Below are 19,743 nucleotides of genomic sequence, written 5' to 3'. Positions count from 1 at the left end.
TCTTTACATTTAAATAGCATCTAAGATGCTAGTGTCTTACTTCTGAAAACTTTCATTGAGGCTATGAAGATGCATATCTAGAGTTCAAAATAAATCAGATTATTAGTTATCTTTATGAAACAAATACATTGCATTTCAGAAAACATATAATTTGAACTAGATTGTTATTAGTCATAGAAAGAAGGAACTTTGAATTCACATAATATTTCTTCAATCAATTTTAAAAAATAATGTGTTTTTTAGTAGGTACCGAAATTTCTCTTTAACAAGATGTTGCAAGAAGTAAACTAGTTTTAGAATTGTAAACTAATACATTTTTATTTGGAATGATTTTGAGTTCCATATTGCCATACACATCTTCAAGGAACATTATGAGTTCAACCTCACTTGTATTTTTTTGTTGCATTTCCCAAGCACCCACATTTTGCTTTCTGTTTTAAAAATACAGCAATAAGGTAGAATTAGTAAATGATTAGGTTAAGGCTGATGTCCAGAAAGAAGGTTTAAATGGATCACAGTTGAAATTTATGATTACACCTTACTACTTCTCCTCATGGGACACTTTTTGGAATTTTTGCAGCCATAAAAGTCAAGCCTTTATTCTCACGGCAATTTTGCTTTATGTAGTTCTTCTGTGGAATAATTTATAGCATTCTTTTTTGAAGTCAAACGGTCACTACAAGAACTAATATTCTTTCAAGAAATTTGAAGCTCTCTGTTTTCTCTTTTATTCATCTGCTCACTTAATCCTGCCTTCTCTTTTTGTTATCAAAAGAAGAATTAGGGCATTTTTATTCAAAATGCACATCACACAGATGGGTTAAAGCTTTTCCACTTTGATCTTATAAAAACCTCTGCAACTTCTTGATCAAAGAGCTCCTTCCTAAGATCTGAGTTGTGCACCTGTGGGCTGTTTCACTGAAATTGGTGAGAATAGGACTGTTCCCAGGAGCATATACTGCAAGGCTGGCCTTGAACAAACGGAGGTAGGGTCCTAATGTTCACTAACTGCATTCATATTTCCCCTTTCCTGGCAGTGGTTTCCTCATTATTGAGCTTTCCATCTCCAACAACTGATGTTTCTACGATGTAATATCTACCTCTTCACATTCTGCAAGCACGAAGATTTAATCAGTCTTTATTTTATTCTCCACATTTGCTATTAAAATTAATTTCATTTCAATCAAGTGATAGTAGATTTCATACCTGACAGCTGTAGTTTCATTTCAATCAAGTGATAGTAGATTTCATACCTGACAGCTATGTCACAACATATTTCTAATCAATAATTTTTTTCTCCGCTTTAACTTATTTATTTACAAAAGTCAGATGCATTAAGAAGTAACATTACTTGCAATATAAATTTGGACAAATAGTATCCTGAAGAAAGTCTAAAAAGGTATCATAAATACACTTTTTTATAAAATGTGTACAGACAAAAATCCACAAAAGATTTTTTTTAATGTTCTAACTATTTTATCAGTAGAAAATTAAATATAGAAATAACCTAGAATGTGAAAATGTATGAGTTTTAGTTCTGGTTCTACCTTTGTGATTTCCATAGTGCTGTGTTAGGTTTGACCTATGCTTCTGCATCCAGTCTGGTCCTGCTGGCAAGATACTCTCCCTTAATTGTTCTGCTGCCTGTAGCGTCTCTTAATCCCGGAAATCATCAAATTACTATGGTTTATTGAACTCTAGATACATCTTTGTAAAAAGCAACCAGAGAGGGCATAAATTGAAGTAAATGTTTCTTCTTAAATATTGTTCCTAAGTGTGAACTTCATTTTATACACTATCACTTAAAGCATAGCCATAGCATTTATTCAAATATCAAATTAAACTTTGGGATTCATTAAGGCTGAACAAGATAAATGTTTCTTCTTTTCCTTTCCACAATGACAGCCCAGCAGTTGTTGGTTCTAACCTGATATGTATTCAGGCTAAATTTCATGTTAAAACCATAGGATCTCTTTCCACATCCTACGCCACCACAATTACAGCAAAATATCACAGTGATAAAACCATCTGTCTCCATTTCCAATGTTAATGTCTAATGAGTCTCTCAATGTTATTCCAGCAATTGACCACACAGGTCAGTTGGTAACCATTTTCTCATGCCTTTTCATGCATTTAACTGTGTTTTACATAAATATGTAAAACTCAGGTGCTAAGGTGCTCAGCCTATCATTGAGAAGAAATCTGATCTTCCTGAGTGTTTCAACACCCAAGGGGTTTGGGTACATGAAACCTGTGATTACATTGCTCTAAGAGCAGCATACCAAAACTTATGGGAGCAATCTTGGAAGCATAATTCCTACTAAGTGAAGTTCCCACAGGACACCCTTTTTGGGGAAAAAAAAGAAGGCATATTTGGTGCTTTTGTAATGCAACTAGTTCTCTCCTATTACTTTCTGGGAGCAGGAAGGGGAATGGAAGAAAACCACACTCTGAAGGGGATGGAAATATTTTGGAGACTTTGTGCTATCCTGTACTGAGTCTTGAAATCATACAGTTACAAAGAAAAGGTTTTATAGAACAGAAGTCAGATAAAAGGACCACAAATTAACTTTTTGAGATTTAAATAATAGACATAAAATAATATTGTTTTGGAAAAGTAACTTGACTAGTTTGATGGCGGATTTTAAGACACATTTTCAGAGTTTTAAAGTTTCTGTAGAAATCTTTTCTAAATGTCGTCAGGTTTTATTCTTTATCTAAATGTACAGGTCACATCTAATGTATCTTCCAGCAAAGCAAGATAATGAAAGGAACAACAGAAGGCACTTTTAGAAACAAACATCTGGTTTTAGAAACAAAGCATCTGGTCTCCTCCTGGACTAAAGTTAGACATGTGATTGCAACTGAAAGCAGAATTCCTCTCATGTTTTAAATGTGTGGTTCTACTGACAAATACTGAAGGCAGAAATTATGACCTCAGATACGCTTCAGCAGCTGGAGTCCAGTACATGTTTAAAGACAGAATTTGCCCTTAAGAAGTGAAATAAAGGACAATCTCCTAACATTTAAGGGGGGATACACACCTAAATATTACACCAAAAATGCACAGTATCAAAACTGTATCTAGTAGATTGTAAAAGTGAAATATTTTTAGCATAAATATATATTGCATATTGTGTAAAATCCAACAAAAGCTTTTCTCCAGTTGTCTAGATAAAGCTGCAAAATTTTCTTTCCTATTTTGGAGCTATATAATACTTACTTTTCCTATTCTGCAGTGTTTATATTTTGAGTTAGTAAAGATAGATTATAGAAGAACTTTTCAGCTATGAAGCATAGTAGCTTTTGGATCTATGGTTAACCATTACTCTTTGTGTTATTTTTACTCTGTAAAAGTATAAACAGCTTAAAATATAAATTTTTTTCCACAATATTTTTTTTGAAGAAAATTCTCACTAAGAGGTCTAGAAATTACCCCCATACCATAAAGCATTCATGCTGTCAGCAACAGAATACTACGCTTGTTATCCAAAAACTCTGAAGTTTCTAACTTTTCATCCCTTCAAGCACTGTAAATGTATTATTTTCTAGGCTGCTTTTAAAATCTTAATAGATTGAAATCTATTGTATTTAGAAATGAAGATTCATACATATTCCATATAAACCCTATTTCATTTTGTTTCAAGTGCTGCATAAACAAAAATACATCAATTTATCTGATATTTATATTTTAATCTGCAGAAAGAAACAGAAAAACTCACATGAACAGTTCAGCTACTGTCATTTCATGATTTTATGACACCTCATTTGCTTTAGAACACATCTAAATCCAACTTCAAATGCAACTCTGGCTATTATTTAAAACATCATGATGGCAGCATGGCGTCCAAGATTGACATCTACTTTCTCAAGTTCAACATTTGACTGCACTTTCATTTGGCTGAACAAAAATGTTGTAATGTATCCAGTTTCTCCTAACAACATGCAGATGCAGGAGGACTGCGGGAAAGCTCAGTATACTTCATTAAAATATTGTCTTTCAGCACCATTTCCAACTTCAAATTACTTAAAAAAAAAAAAAATCTATGTGTAAATTTTCCATTTCAAAATGGATGATCACAATGAAAAAATAAACACAAGTTCTTTAATCTCTTAAACTCTGATTAGTGTCTGATTTCACAGCACTCTTCAGGTTTTAAAAAGTAAATTTTCACTTCATATATATTTCTACTAATACAGAGCAAAGACAGAAGGGAAGTTAGTAAGGCTTCTAAATAAAAATATTGTATCCTTATTAATTAAAACCTCAAATTCCCCCTGTGCTAGCAAAAATATTATAAGGAAAACAATATGGTAAAACCTAGAAAAAGTAAGGTGGTTTTTTTTGTTGTTTGGGACTTTTTTTGTTTATTCCATAAACAAGGAGGTGGAATTCCAGTTAAAGTCTTAGCATGTAAAAAAGCACGTCCCTAAAAGGAAACTGTTCTCTGTTAACTTTTCTAGAAGTTTTTGCTTACAAACAGGACCAGAACTATCAAGGTTCCTGTGCTAAAGAGTTTTGAATAAAATCTTATTTCAAAGAATTCGACAAAATCAGAACAATGTTCACAGAAAGAGCATTGAATAGCTTTGAGCTACTGACATATACATCAATTTAGCAGTTCCTTCTGTAGCTACACGTTCCAGTGGCCGCCTGCCTCCATGGGATCTGTGGCTTCCCTGCTAGGTTTAGCAAAAACTTATCAGAAATTTGCAACACCAACATAACCATTATACAGCTTCTTACCATATCTCTGCCTTATTTTTATACTGAGAGCATTCCAGAGGGGATCAAAGCTCACACAAGTAAGCTATATTCAGGGAAGCCAGTTCAGCATAAATCAAGGAAGCAGTCTCCAAGACAGTAAGGCTTGCTGGCAGAGATAGCAGCCTCGTATCTAATATAACATGTCTAGCATGGGCAAACATCATGGTGTGAAAGTTTCTGGAGACAAGTGTTATAATAGCTGTCTGCAGCACTGGCTGCTGACAGAAAAACCCAAAACAATACAAAAGGAAGAAAAATCAAAATATTTTCCTAACTAAATAATCAAAGATGAACAGAGAGTTATTACGCTTATGGAGTTAGATTATCCTAAAAACACCAGACAACATCTCTCTTGGAAAACTATATTGCTAGCTCAGTTCTGAGAAGAGAAAAAAATGTTGTTTTCTTCCCCAAAGGAAAAAGGCATTTGTATACAATTTGACCTACCAGAAGTTTTGAAAATCATGGATTGTCTACATGTCCTTGACCATAACTTCAGAATCCTGTCTCCAGTGGACACTTCAAAGCTTGTAATAATAGCTCTTAGAGTAGATTTAGAAGAGAATAGTTAAAGAGTTGCTATTATTAGAACATGAGTTTAATTTTGCAGAAAGTTCAAGTATTGGATACATTAACCTGAAACATTAACCTGAAGAAGATGCTACATTACAAAACCCGGATCATTTCCCCTGGGTGTTCTAGAATAAAAAAATCTTTATTAAAAAAATGATGTATCAATGTGATTTTGGTTTGTAAGAACTGAGGAATCAGTGAAAACTTTATATATCTGTGAACTTTAACCACAGAACTGTAACCGATATGCATAAAAGATAAACACATTTGCAGGACTTTTTTCCTAAGAAAAATTCATCTGCACTCCATCCCCACATAAACAAACAAACAAACAAATAAACACGTGTGTGTGAACTTAATACTGCAGCCTTCTACAAGGTTTCAGTTCAGGGGATTTGTTGGGTGGTTTTTTTTTTATTTTAACTTTTATTTACTTTTGATAACTAAGTGTAATACTTGTGGGAAATTTCAAAGGAATAAATAACATCATTAGGAATCTACTGAAAAATTCACCTAAAACTTGGCTTCTTTAATTTTCCATCTCTGCACAAATCACTCTAGTTTAATTGAAATAGATGGAAAGATAGAAATAGGAGTAGTAGCTATAAAAATTAATGCACTAACCACAATGTCAGAAGTTTGTTACTCAAAAATATTCAAATCACAGAATATTAGATCTGCACAGTTTATTAGAAAATTATTACATTTGAATTATTTAAATTTTTCTCCTTTCATGAACCATTGATAACCCCAATTTTTTTTACTGAAAATATCACTGATTTTTTAGATCTCATGGCTGAAAGAAAATATTTGAAACTTTGGAAAAAGTAGCAGTTGAAAGTTTCACAGTTTGAAAATAACTAGTATTTTGAGTGTTAAAATCAGGCAAAGCTGCAGTTTTCCCTCACACTGATTGATTTTTCTAGTCCTATATTCAATAGAGCACACACATCATTCATGAATGTAGGGAACATTCAAGGTCTTAATCCTGTTTGAGATGACCTACAGGGATTTTCTTACTCCTTGTTCTGTTTTATTCATAATGTTACACAAAACATAGAAGATTCACCTCTTCCCATCTAAAATTTCCAGCCATATGCTAGAACAAGCAGAAAGCATTATGGCACTAGATAACATTCAATTTACAATCTGTTGCTGCTCCTAACTACTGGGAGGGTTTATCTGTTACTTTGAAAGGAAAACCCCGCCAAGTTATATTTCTGATGCAGGCTTCATGTGACCTTACAGGTTTTCCTCCAAGGCAACACTAGCAGAATGGCAATGAATGCTGCATAAAGAACTTCAGCCATCTGAACGCCAAGGGATTGCTTATAGCTGAACAAAAAGAATACCTATATTTTCAAGCACTGAGTCAGCTAATTAGAACATAGAGTGGTTAAGAAACACCATATGCCAACTACAAAGCACAATTTTGAAGAGTACTCATTATTATTAAAATTATTGATATTAATATTAATACTAAATTTAATATTAGCGTTGAATTAATCCAAGAGAAAAGCATGTAGGTCAGCATCACAGAGCAGAAACTACCACAAGCTTTGAAGAAGTCAGCCTGTTTACAAAGGAGTCAACCCTGAAATCACGTGTCACAGGCATCATTGAAGGCACACAATTGATTTCTCAACTCAGAGTATTCACAACATTTTGATAAGTGAAAAATGGGCATTTTGATAAGTGAAAAATGGGCATTTTGATAAGGGTAAAGTGTAACTCATTTAATGCTTACAGAATCACAAAGTAAGCAGGGAAGCGTAAATATTACAGGATAAGTTTCAAGTTTGCTACCTTTTTAACTGTTCTAACAATGATCATTACTCCCAGGTTATTTAAGGAGTTGAAATAACTGCAGTCTTTCAGAAACAATTCAGTGAATTAAATTTACCATTAAATAATAGACGAAGAATGTACAAATAGTTCGTTGCATTATTTCAACTGATTTCCTTTTGCTCGCTTTTATATAAAGACAGCTCCCCTACCCCAGCAGAATAAATACCAAATTGTCAGAACCGTAAAAATTCACAGTCTCCAGCCTCAGTCCACATATGTATTGGTTTACACAGCTAGTAATTAATTTAGAGTGCAATAGCTCATTTGTAGTTGATACAGTAGCTTGCTCTTCTAGAAAATTTATGCAACCATGATACATCCTGTCAGCTACTTACATGAGCCAGCCATGTACCAGCGAGAACTGCAGAAAAGTTGTTACAATTATTAGGGGATAAATATCAACCACAGTTCCTAGGTAGGTAGGTAGATGGACTGACTTACCTGCCTGTAGGTAGATGGACTGACCCTCCCTTTTTTCTCCTCTTCTCAGCTCCAGGTGACACAAGCCACTTCTTAATATTAAGCATAGAATATCAGACTAATATTTGTTACTTGTATAAATTAACACTTATTTCTTAATTTAAACATTTTTTAATCATTACACAGATGGATTTTTTGGGGGGATTAATTAGAGAGAGGAAGGGACACGCTGAGTAAAGCACACTAATGAGGATCTACAGAGCATTATTTTGGCATTATGCCCAAAATCTCTATACTGAAAGAAAGAAAGAAAAACAATGAAGTAATGGTCTGAAAGCTTTGCTTCCTTGAGATCAGAACAAAAACCTCAGCTGAGACAGAAATGAATATTCAGTAAAGAAGCAAGTACTGAAATCTTAACTGCTGAAACTAATTATTAGGAAGTTTTTGCTGCGGCTCATGACAGTTGGAACCCATTATAGAAGCATTAAAATACTCAGTATTAATAAACTAAGCAATGTTTTTTCCAAGTTATAACCTTAGAAATTAGACTGATTATCTCATGTCCTCTTCATGTCAGAAATAAGATGATGTAAAACATATAAAGACCAGAATAGGACCCACTGAAAATGAAATAAATCTGTAAACATAAAATGACACAGATGAATGCCTGTGGTCTCCATAAATCAGGTTTTGAAAATAATTTCTGAAAATGTGCAGAATTGTCAAGTATTTAAAAGTTTCAGGGGGTTTGTGTTTGGGTTTTAATTTTAGAAAAAGGAAACTTCTTATAAATATAAAAAAACATTTATGAAGATATAAAACAGCTGTAGGAATGTTTCAGTCCTGAATAAATTGGACAGAATAGGATTTCTGGATGCATTTTCTCATTTTGTACTAAAAGTTTATTTCAAGTGCATTTTTTACATAATTAGAAATTTAAGGTATTTTTATATTTATGGATTTGAAGGCATGTGAAACAGCTTAGTAACACAGTTCATTGGGCCAAATTGAAACAAGTTTCCAGAAGTGTAGTCTTAGAAATCCATTAATTTCAAAGTATCCAAAGTTTTCTAAATTCCTGATAAAACATTACACATGGAGTCATATTTGCACAGTTGCCTACCTAAGTAAATAAAAGCAAAACAAGAAATATCTGTGGAATCATGCTCATCAAAGAACTGAGTGGCAAAGTTTTAAAAACACTTCCTTGAAGTTATTAACAATCTGTAAGTGTCCTGATTTATGAAATCAGAAGCCAAGGCCAAGTTCAATGGGTATCAGAAGGGCTGGGGTAAAAATTCGAACAACTCCCTCTTCCTCAGATGTTCCCCTACCTTCCAGAAAAAAAAAGAGAGAACAGTATTTACACTCAAAATATTTTCCAGTGAACTTTAGCAGCTTTTGATAACACTCTGATAAAGTTATTGCTAATTTCTAATAACTCCATTTCATGAAAGAAACATTGCCTATAAATTATGGGTGGGGTTGTTCTTCAAGTTCTCCACCTTTCTGTACTTCTTGACATCATGTCAACGAACAGTGTTTTGAAGTCTGAGAAACTACTGCAACGGTATTAGTTTCCCTACAGTACTTTAGATGCTCCAAAGCAGTTTAGGGTAATGACCTGCTATACACTGCCACTTGTTGATGCATATGTGTTTCATCCTTTCCCATGACATGCAACAGAAAGAGTTTAGACACTGTAATGAACCGTTCTTGTTTGGACTTAAAATACTTTTCCCCATCCCACAGTCCCTGAGCTGCAGGCCCAGACTTTGATCACCTGCTCACAAGAGCATAGAGCACTTTGAAACAATAGTTTATCAGGTAATGATGGAGATTGGTTTACTTTCCCTTAATTTACCAAAACTGAGTAGGTACATTATAATTCCCATTGAACAAAGCAAACCCTGGACAATCAAGGAATTTCCATAGTGAGATTACTTTATAATTATCAATATCCTTTTAATCTAAGTAACTGAAACATTCTCAGAAAGAATGTACTTCATTATCATAATTATGGCTTGTGAAAAAAGCATGCAGTGGCACCACTGAGCTGATACTTCAAAAAAATTTATTAGCATCTAGGCAATCAGCAACTAAACAAAGAAAACAAACATTTGAAGCCAACAGAATTACCTAGGTGCATGATTTCACATAATTCTAAAACATGAGTCATAAACACCAAGAATTTACATAACAGGCACTCATATTCGGGAGAGCTGGTTGCTCCCACAACCGATCAGGAGTGCTTGCTACTTCACGCTTTCCATCTCCTCATGCAGGAAAGGAAGTGTCAGGTTCCAAAAACCAACTAAATAATGGAGTTCTGCTCAAAGCAGAGCAAATGCATGCTAAGGTGTAAGTCTACTCTTTCTTAAGTATTGCTATTTGAGAAGGAAAAAAAAAAACTGTCAAGAAGCTAGTCCATCATCCCAAGGATACTGAGAATGTTCCAATTCATATTGTATCTGAGATATGAGCATACTGTCCTCTGGTGCTATATCCTGATCTTAAATAACCCACATGTTAACCCTCTTTAAAACTTAGCCACTCATTTATTGATGTTATTTTTCACTTATCCAAGTCAACTTAAGATGCTACACTACAGTTGAAGCACAGCTGACCTTCAGACCTTCTCTCCAAATGCTAAACTTAACCACCGCACTGTTCATAATCACAGCAGATGGTTATAGGCTTAATATGCACACATGAACTTTACAAGGTCTGTTCTCTGCTCCAAAGAAAAGGAAATGGAATTATATCAAGGTCATTGAAGCCTTTCCCCTGCTCTCCAATGTAAGAAGGTGTGGGGGGGTGAAGGCAGCAGCGCTGGAGGGGACAAGGATGAGAGAAAATCTGAAGGCAGAATAAGAAAAGACATCCTTGCCATGGTGGCCCAGTACTTCTCTAGTGCTGAGTCTGCATTAGTAGCTAATGGAAACTGAGACATACTGCTGGTTCCAGTACTTTGTCTCTAATTTATTTATTTTTAAAGCTACTCCGCCTCTACTTCTATGATAAGTAGGTTCTTAATTTCATCATAATAATTTAATAATTGATGGTGATTAGTAGTATTGCAGATAATTGGCGTGCTTTAACCCCAGACAGCAATTGAGTATGACACAGATACTCACTGACCTCCTGCTGTGGTGGCATGGGGAAGAGAATCAGGGAAAAAAGGAAAGGCTCATGTGTAGAGATAAGAACAGCTTAATAATTGAAACAAAGTAGAATATACTAATAATACTATTAATATTAATTATGATGATATAATGATGATGATGATGATGATAATAATAATAATAGTAATAGTGGTAGTAGTAGCAGTAGTAGTAATGAATAAGAGAGAGAGATGGCTGATGCCCAGACAATCCCCAAGTACTGATTGGCCTTTGCTGGACAACTGCCCCCAGTGTATTTACTGAACGTGACATTCTGTGGTATAGAATTCTTTGGTTAGTTCAGTTCAACTGTCCTGGCTGTGCTCCCTCCCATCTTCTTGGAGGGAGCTCACTGGCAGAGCACAGGAAACTGAAAAGTCCTTGATTTAGGGTAAGCACTGCTCAGCAAAACCTAAGACGTTAGTGTGTTATCAACATTATTCTCATCCTAAATTCAAAACACAACATTGTACCAGCTACTAAGAAGAAAATTAACTCTATCCCAGCTGAAATCAGGATAATAGTCATCATCAATAACTGTCTCCATTTCTACTAAATGAAAAGTCCCTTTAATTTAGCACATGTAATACAACAGATTTGTCTCAAACAGCTAAAACAAATTTTAAAATTCATGCTACCTTCCTTCAAGTAGTTTTTATTTGTCACCTAACCCCTTCTAAACATATTTTTTATTGTTTCCTTTGTACATTAACTTTCCCAGCTCATGGAGATATTGGAATTTTATCCAGTGATTATATTAATGAATATAAATCACTCTCTACACTGGATAATGAGCATTATACTGACTATTGTAGTATGCCTCATCATTATAACAAATAATTAAATACCCATTTACTGTCAGTGTAAATGTTTCTTGATTTTCTTCTCTATTTCAGACTTATGTCACGAGAAGCCTGGCTTGTGCTTACTAGCATTTGGCAAATTTGAGAAATCAGAAGACAAATTAAAAGCAGGTGGTAAATATCTTTAAAACACTTGTGTAAATGAAGGCCTGTACAACTGTGAAGTACATTGGCATAAGCACAAGAAGCAGAGTCATGGAAGAGGGCATTAGTGATGTTAATTACATCAATGTTATATGAGGTGGGGTTATCATCTTCCCAATATTAGCAAATTTAAGATACTTCCAGGCAAGTTGTGAACTGCTGTATCAGAGTTTTATGGATAAAACCCCCTATTAAGATAAATGTATTTCTAATCCTGCAGAGTTACCAAATGACTGGAAGGAGGAAAGCCTTTTCCATCATATATTGGTATATGCAGTGCAACACTTCAGCATTCAGAAACAAGAGGAAATTAGGAAGGAATAGCTTTGGAAGCTAAGTCAGACAGAAAACGCAAATATGAGCAAAATAACCCCACTGTTTTCTCCTCTTTGATCATTGACAAAGTCTGCCTCATAACCCCACCTTTGGTGATGAACCATGTTAGCATATCTGATCCAAAGAATCAAAATTTTCAAATTGTAGAATCATTAAAGGTGTAAAAGACCTCCAAGATCATCAAGTCCAACCATTGACCAAATACCACTTTGTCAATTAAGCCATAGCACTAAGTGTCACGTCCAGTCATTTCTTGAACACCTTCAGGGATGGTGACTCCACCACTCCTCTGAGGAGACCATTCCAATGCTTAACCACCCTTTCAGTGAAGAGTTTTTTCCTAATATCCAGTCCAAACCTCCCCTGGTGCCACATGAGACCATTTCCTCTCATGCTGTTTCTGGTTGTCTGGTAGAAGAGACCACCTGCCACCTGGCTGCAGTCTCCTTTCAGGTAGTTGTAGACAGTGACAAGGTCTCCCCTGAGCCTCCTTTTCTTCAGGTTAAACAGGCCCATGTCCCTCAGCCATTCCTCATATGACTTACTGTCTACATCCTCTCTAGCCATGACAGCTAGTTGGGTGAAAATAAGAACAGAACGATGACAGAAGAGAGAAAATAAAAGACTCCCCTCCCCCAAATGTAAACAAAAACCTCTGAGAAGCCCATTCCACAATGCAACTATTTATTTTGATCCTCTGACTGGTAGACAGACAGCAGTGATGGAGAGGCTTTGCACCCTCGAGTGAGAGTTCCAATGTTACTGTGAAGTACTCACAAATGGGCAGATGGTCTTAGCAGCTACAGCCTTCAGCTCCAAGCACTCCGGAATTCTTTACACAAGACTATGTTTAAAACTAGACTATGCTTGAACCGTAGATGAAACTATTCTCATCATTTCTAGGAGGATTTTTCTTGCTTAAATATTAAACCATGTAGTGAATACATTGCATCAACCATCACATCTCTGTGGAAGCTGTCAGCAACAACCCTCACAGACTTTCAGATTTAAATTTTATTTGAACTCTATTGTCCCTCAAGTTCTGCTGTACCTCTCAGCTGATGTTTTCAAGGACTGATGTACACCGACAATGTCCACTAGACTGTCATGTCTATTAGGAGATGAGCTTCTAGCAGAGATAGTATGAACAGCTCACATGTTTAGATAAATTTCTATCTGCCTCTACCACAGTAAATGACTTATGCAGAACTTCCACTCTTCCTATGCTGAACCTAGTGGCAACCAGTTTTGAGACAGTGGGAAAGGAAAGGGATTTTAGATTTGTCTTTCAGAAGTAATGCAAACATTTCCCCCTTGGCTCTCCAGAACTTAAACACATACTTCTCTTTCCTTAGGTTGCTGCACAGACATAAGATGAAGGATGCTGGCAGAGCAGATGACATTTCAGGTTGGACTGGGCTACTCATCTGATTGGGATGGAAATGAAACTCTATTTCAAAAGCCTTTCATAATTCTAGTACCTTGGCAAAAATAAAAAGCTTGATGGCTTCATTAAACATTAAATTTAAATGACCCATCATCCTAAATCAAATTGGAGTGTTTCTGGAATGCTATTTTAGGATTTTTTTATTATTTTACTGAAAATAATTTTCTATTATTCTCGTTATCATTTCTTGGATCAATATTTAGTTTAAGTGGCAAGTTTTTGGTAGTGGGAGTGGGCTTCCAGGATGGCTTCTGTGAGAAGGCACCAGAAGCTTTCACCATGTTGGACAGACTCAGGGGCAGCTACTAACTCACAGCCTGAACACCAGGCAAAGCAGTAACATGACCTCATAAAGGAGCTTTGGTCATCTCCACATTAGTATTTCACAGATTACTGAAGAATCAAGAACAAAATTGTCTGGAAATAGTTGCATTAGAGAATGAAGGCAAGGATGGAAAAACACATTTCAGATGGTTGATAAATTTGGGATTGTCTGATTCCATATCCTAGAGTAGGAATCTCTCTACAGGAAAGTAAGAGAAGAATTACACTCTTGTGCGCACTGGACTTGAAGCAAAAAATGCTTTGAGCGAAAACAAAAAACAAACAAAAAAAAACCCCCAAAAAACCCAAAAACCAACCAAACAACATCAACAACAAAAAAATCCACATAAATTTTTGCTTTCTTGTGTGCATGCTCCTGAAGAGGTGAATGCTTGATGAACTTCTTACAAAGTTGGACTTCTAGCAGTGGTTATATACTGGAAACGTGTATCTGGGGGATGGACGGGTGGAAATCAGTTCTGGGTAACTTGGACTGATGGAACATGGGGTTATGAGTCCATGAAATAGCAACAAAGATATTACTAGTGAGGTTTTACAGTGTTTAAGGTAAGATATACTGGGAGAATCATAGTACTGTCTCCCCAAATGTGCTTTCTTATCCCCTCCCTTGTGAAAGTCCTGATACTCATGCGATTGCATGTAAGGAAATTTCAGAAGATAATTCAAGATTTTACCCTTTGGGGATTTGAGCTTCTGATCACATCTTTCTGAAACAACTCATTGCTTGATGGTGTGAAGCTGCTGTCTGTAAAGGAAAGGCTAGAGAAGTCTGACACCAGTAGAAAGCAAAGGACTGTAGCAGCTCCTGCTTTGGTGAATTTATGCTGATAGATAACTGTACCTCATACCCTGCATTTCACACAGACCAAAGCAGTGAAAAAGTCTTTACCACTGACTTTTTTTGTCATACAAAGTAAGTTTAAATGACTTAACCAGTCTGGACCTAGATACCATAATTTGGTATCTGGGTGAAAATTGTTCATCGTTAGTGACACTGTGTGCCAGGATATTTTATAACAGAACTATGTTATAAGCAGGGTGCGATTTCTCCACTGTTGTCACTAATAGCTGTGACTCTCAGTGATAGTTTTTAAACTCCTCAAGTGATATAGCTCCAATCTATTTAGAGACTTCATTTTTCATGAAGTCTAGCATCTTAGCACTTCAACAGGCCATAAAATATCTTTATGAAGTTTGGCAACAGTGTTATGCACAAACTGAAAGCTAGAGAGTTTCACTTTGTCAGGTTCAGTGATGTGGCAGATTTATGGATGGAAGGGAAAAAGGACAGCTGCTAGCTTTCTCTCCATATAATACTGTTTATTAAACAATATAAACATGTGCATAAAGTCTCCTCAATAACTAGCTTGCACTGTCTTCTGACTCAGAGGAAAAATAAAATCTGTATATATGCACTTCTCATCCCCATAAGAATATCTTGATACATTCCATATCTTCTTGCTCCTTTGCCATACATTACAAAAGCTGGTAATTTAGGCAGGATATACCTTTATGAGTTCTGCCCCCTTCCAATGTACTTGGTTTATTTCTTTGTCAACTTTAAAACCTTTAAATAAGCATCTCTGTTCTATAACTTACCACAGTCAGGAGATAGGGAAGATATTAAATACATGCGAAAAGTAACCTAATCTGAAGCACATCAGCTCTCACCTTTCTCCTATATTGCAAGGTCCTAATAAAATTGCTTTACTGATTTATACCACCAGCTTGTCTATTCCAGTAGCTGAGACTAGCTAATAGCAGAGGTTTCTGAAAAACATGAAGTCCATCTTTATAATAGGCTACTCATATTTTCATTGAATTGATTCATTTCAGAAAATATGCTAGTTGGACATACTCTTAGTGTGTCTAAATATGTGACATGTCTTTAATCTGAAATACTTATTGATCAGACCCCTATTTTGTAAAGAAGAAATTCTGTTTAAAATAAGTTATTATATAAATTAAAATTATGGATCTCATTTTCTGCCCCTCACTTCTAAACAGAAAGTCAGAGGATGGTCGAGTGTGGAAGGGACCTATGGAGGTCATCTTGTCCAAAACCCTAATATCAGTGAAATAGAAGGATTTTTTTCTTCCCTGTATGAACTTTCTTTCTCCTTTATATCTTTTCCCTATATATTTTCTTCCTCATCTCTCTTCCCTCCTCTGAAGAGACAAAACACATTTCTTACCCTTAGATAAAGTGAAATATAATAAATATAATAAATAATAATAACAATATAACAAATACCATGACATCATGACAATTTAGGACCGAGGACATCTCTTGTTCCTCCTCTTCTGCAAGTAATATTCATATTTATTATGACTGTTTCAGTAACTTCCATGCTGACTATGAATTATTAGTGAAAATGTGAGATTTGTCCAAGAATGCCTTTCTAAATCTGTTGATTATTTCTGCTTAATAGAATTCATCCTCCAAGTATACTGAGCTTATTTAGGATCAATAAAATGAAGATAAAAACATAGCAATGGGATTTGATATTAATTTCTGTCCCCCTGCTCTAGCTGGCTAGTCCTAGAAATGGGAAATAAACAAAAATGCCTAAGGCATTAGTTATACTCACTCTGTGGAAATTAAGTCATTTGTTAATACCATTTTATTGCATTGGTTTCTTTCTACTCTGTACTGCAGAGCAATGCTGAGAGTAGTCAAGTTTTTTGTATTCCTTTAGATGAAAAAAAAAGAACATCTATACTTATATGATTAAACTTATTGCATGGATAAGACTACACAACTTTATGCAAATATTTTAAGATCAGACTTTTATTCCAAGGTACTTTCTTGTTTAGCTTAAGAGCAGAAGACAGAAGTGCAAAAGGCCTGGGAAACATAAATAATTCCTTGTATCTATGATCCAGACATTACGCAGAAGGCATGCAAGACAGATTTATGCTGAAATTTATCCTCTCTCTCATCACACTCAGCCAACTGGCTGTTCACTTTTTTTTAGTTTTTCTTCCTTTTTTTTTTTGTCCAAAAATGCTTGGACCCATGAATTAGGAAACAATTTCCTATAAATATTTTCTAGTAATAGATTTTTTAAATTATGCTTGATGAAGAGGAAGATGTTTCTTTTTAAATACAAAGCATTAAATTGTCAGGAAATTAGTCATTGTAATGGGATAATTAATTTTCTTTATTCTAGCTGAATAGTTTGATAATTTTCTTTTCCATTAAGGGTCTGTGACAATATACAAACTTTCTTTAAAGTTATGAGAAACTATTTCTTTCCATCTTCTGATAGTACAGATTATAACACTAAAAAAAGAGTAAGTTTTTATTTTGCCACAGGCAAGTGTTGCTCTGCCAGTGATTTTAACTTCTCAGTAGTTGCAAGTTTCAGTCTTCTGTAGTTTACACACAACTTTATTAGGCCGGTCTAGTTTAATAGGCTTTAACATTTTCAAGGTTGCCTTTCCCTCATTAATGAATATGAGTTCAGCAAGGCCAAGTCAAAGACCTAAGAGAGGTCAATAAGGACATTTGTGTGTTTCTCAGCATTTTTCATGGAAGAGGTGGAATTTTTTAAATTAAACTAAAGAAACAAAAATGCACCAATAACTACAGTTATTTAGAATAGCTTTCTTAGCACACTTGTGAAGTAAATCCCTAATTCTTCAGCCTATATTGTATTTTATGATAATCATCATGATTGTTGGTTTTACACTGAATTATAGTTCTAAGAAAATACTTTGAGAACTGATTATAGAGGTACAAGCTTCCTAAAATGTCTATTCTTGAGATGCACATTCACATAGGAGGTAGCTTGGTTAAGGTACTAAAGTCTAGAGGAAGAAAACCTGAACATCAGAAAATGCAATCATTTCTAGTTGAACAGAATCCCATGATCTAAAAATGTGCAAACATGAGTTGTCACAACGACAAATAGAGAAATCAATAGTGGCTGCCAGTCAATACACAACAAAATATCAGTCATGGTTTACTTCCTGACTCAGTTTGAGAGGTAAATATATCAAAGCATGGATGATGCTCTTCACAAGGATATTTAAACAAGTACTGCATTTTCGGCAGTATAGAAATAGGGCCATGCCCTGGGCTAACTTCCTTACACATGCTCTGAAGGACTGCTTTGTCCCTGCAGATATTGATTCTGGCAGGCAGCAAGGCTGAGGATCCCCTCCCTGGGAAAAATGCTCTGCCCTCATACTGGCCTGCACAGTCTTGCACACACACATGGACATTTGTGCTACTGACATCCAAACAACAGTATGAGCAATCCTTTACTGACTGCAGCCTCCTAGACACTCTGCCTAAAAACCTGTGACTAATAGGTGAGTAATTAAGTTCTGTTTTCCTAATGATTATGTGTTCAGGTTATGGCTTGATTGATCGTGGTAGGACAGCCTGGGAGAGTTCATCCAAAAAAATGGCCACCAGTATTGCATGGCTTAAAATGTCATTAACCAGCAATATCTTGTACAAATGTCTAAGAATGATATCTAATTTCATCTATCCTTTGTGGCTTCCAAAGCATGCAGGATTTATGGACCAACACTCATGTCATATTTGATCAATTACTTCAGAACAAGCCACGAAGGTGTAGTGTGTGACATTTCCTAGAATAACTCAAAATACCACTCTTCTAAAAAACACCAAATCTATTATTCAGGTGTATTTGCTCATTTTATTGGACTGTCCCACTTAAAAACTATGTCCCAACTTCTCTAGATCAGCCTAAAGATTTACTTCACTGAAACGATGAGCAGTCTGGGAGAAGCAATTTTGTGCCCAGAGTAGTCTGTTTCTGGAAGCTTGTGTTGTGACATAGGGAAAATTTATTCATGTAGAACCAAAAAGGTTTGTTTCTGTATAAGGAAGACCCTGTAATGCAGATCAGGTATGACCTCATGGAGAAGCACTTGTTCTCCTGCTGAAAAAACATGCCTGCAGGCCTGGAGGTTTGCCCTGTAGCTGCAGCACTTCAGTCAGGTTTTATAGCAGACAGAGTATCTCAAATTCCCTTATCAGAGCGCTCTCAGAAGTCATGAAGTCCAAGTGGCTTCCAAGTAGAAGAAAGAGATTTCTGCTAACAAATTCAGCTCAATTCACGTGTGGTTGTTATAAAAGCATAACAAGAAGGTTATAGAACCAGAAAAGCCTCAGGTACATGTGGCAGTATTCCCCAGTTATAATTTTACCCCCAAAAGTTGTTTGAATGAGTTGCTCTTAGATACCCAGCTGTAAGGAATATCTGGGATCACTTGTCAGCACCAAATTGATAGTTTATACCAACATTGACTACTGCTATTTATGGAGAGTTCTCTAAAACAACATACTGTGGGTAGAGAAGAAAAAAGATGATAAAAAACTCAGAACCAGGTTATGTATGTGGACTTTTATATTTTGGATTGGAGAAAGTCTGTAATCAATTTTTAAAACTCATATCTGCACAACTGAAACATACAGTCAGAGAAAGTTAGTCACACTGAGCAAAGTGCAATATCATCAAAGCTGAAAGTTCTGAGAAAGCCACTGTACAATTCAAAGGACTATTCATTTCAACAGCTTACAGTTTGATAGTCCAAGGTCATCTGACCTAAAATGAGAAATAGATACAGGTAACTTTAAAAAAAAGCAGGAAAATTATGACATATTGGAAGGAATACCCTGCAGCTACAAGACCTTGGACTGTCACCTCATTAGAATTCAAAGTGTCAGAGGCAGCCAGGATCAATACTTGACTGACAGACCAACATGGAAAATTATTTGAATGTTCCAGAAGTGTGCTGGAGTTTCAACCAGTGGTTTAGAGTCTTCAGATTAGATTTTAAAACAACAGATTC

At 35.5% G+C, this 19,743-nt stretch overlaps 1 protein-coding gene across 4 annotated transcripts in view; it reads right to left on the bottom strand.

Moving 5' to 3' along the window:
• Positions 1–19,743, bottom strand: part of RALYL (RALY RNA binding protein like) — a 386,418-nt gene that overhangs the window by 241,606 nt on the left and 125,069 nt on the right. The window lies entirely within an intron of this gene.

The sequence above is a fragment of the Corvus moneduloides genome, chromosome 1, assembly GCF_009650955.1.
Source record: "Corvus moneduloides isolate bCorMon1 chromosome 1, bCorMon1.pri, whole genome shotgun sequence".
In the NCBI taxonomy this organism is placed as follows: Eukaryota; Metazoa; Chordata; class Aves; order Passeriformes; family Corvidae; genus Corvus; species Corvus moneduloides.
The sequence above is the reverse complement of the archived record's forward strand: the minus strand, read 5'-3'. Positions and strand labels throughout refer to the sequence as shown.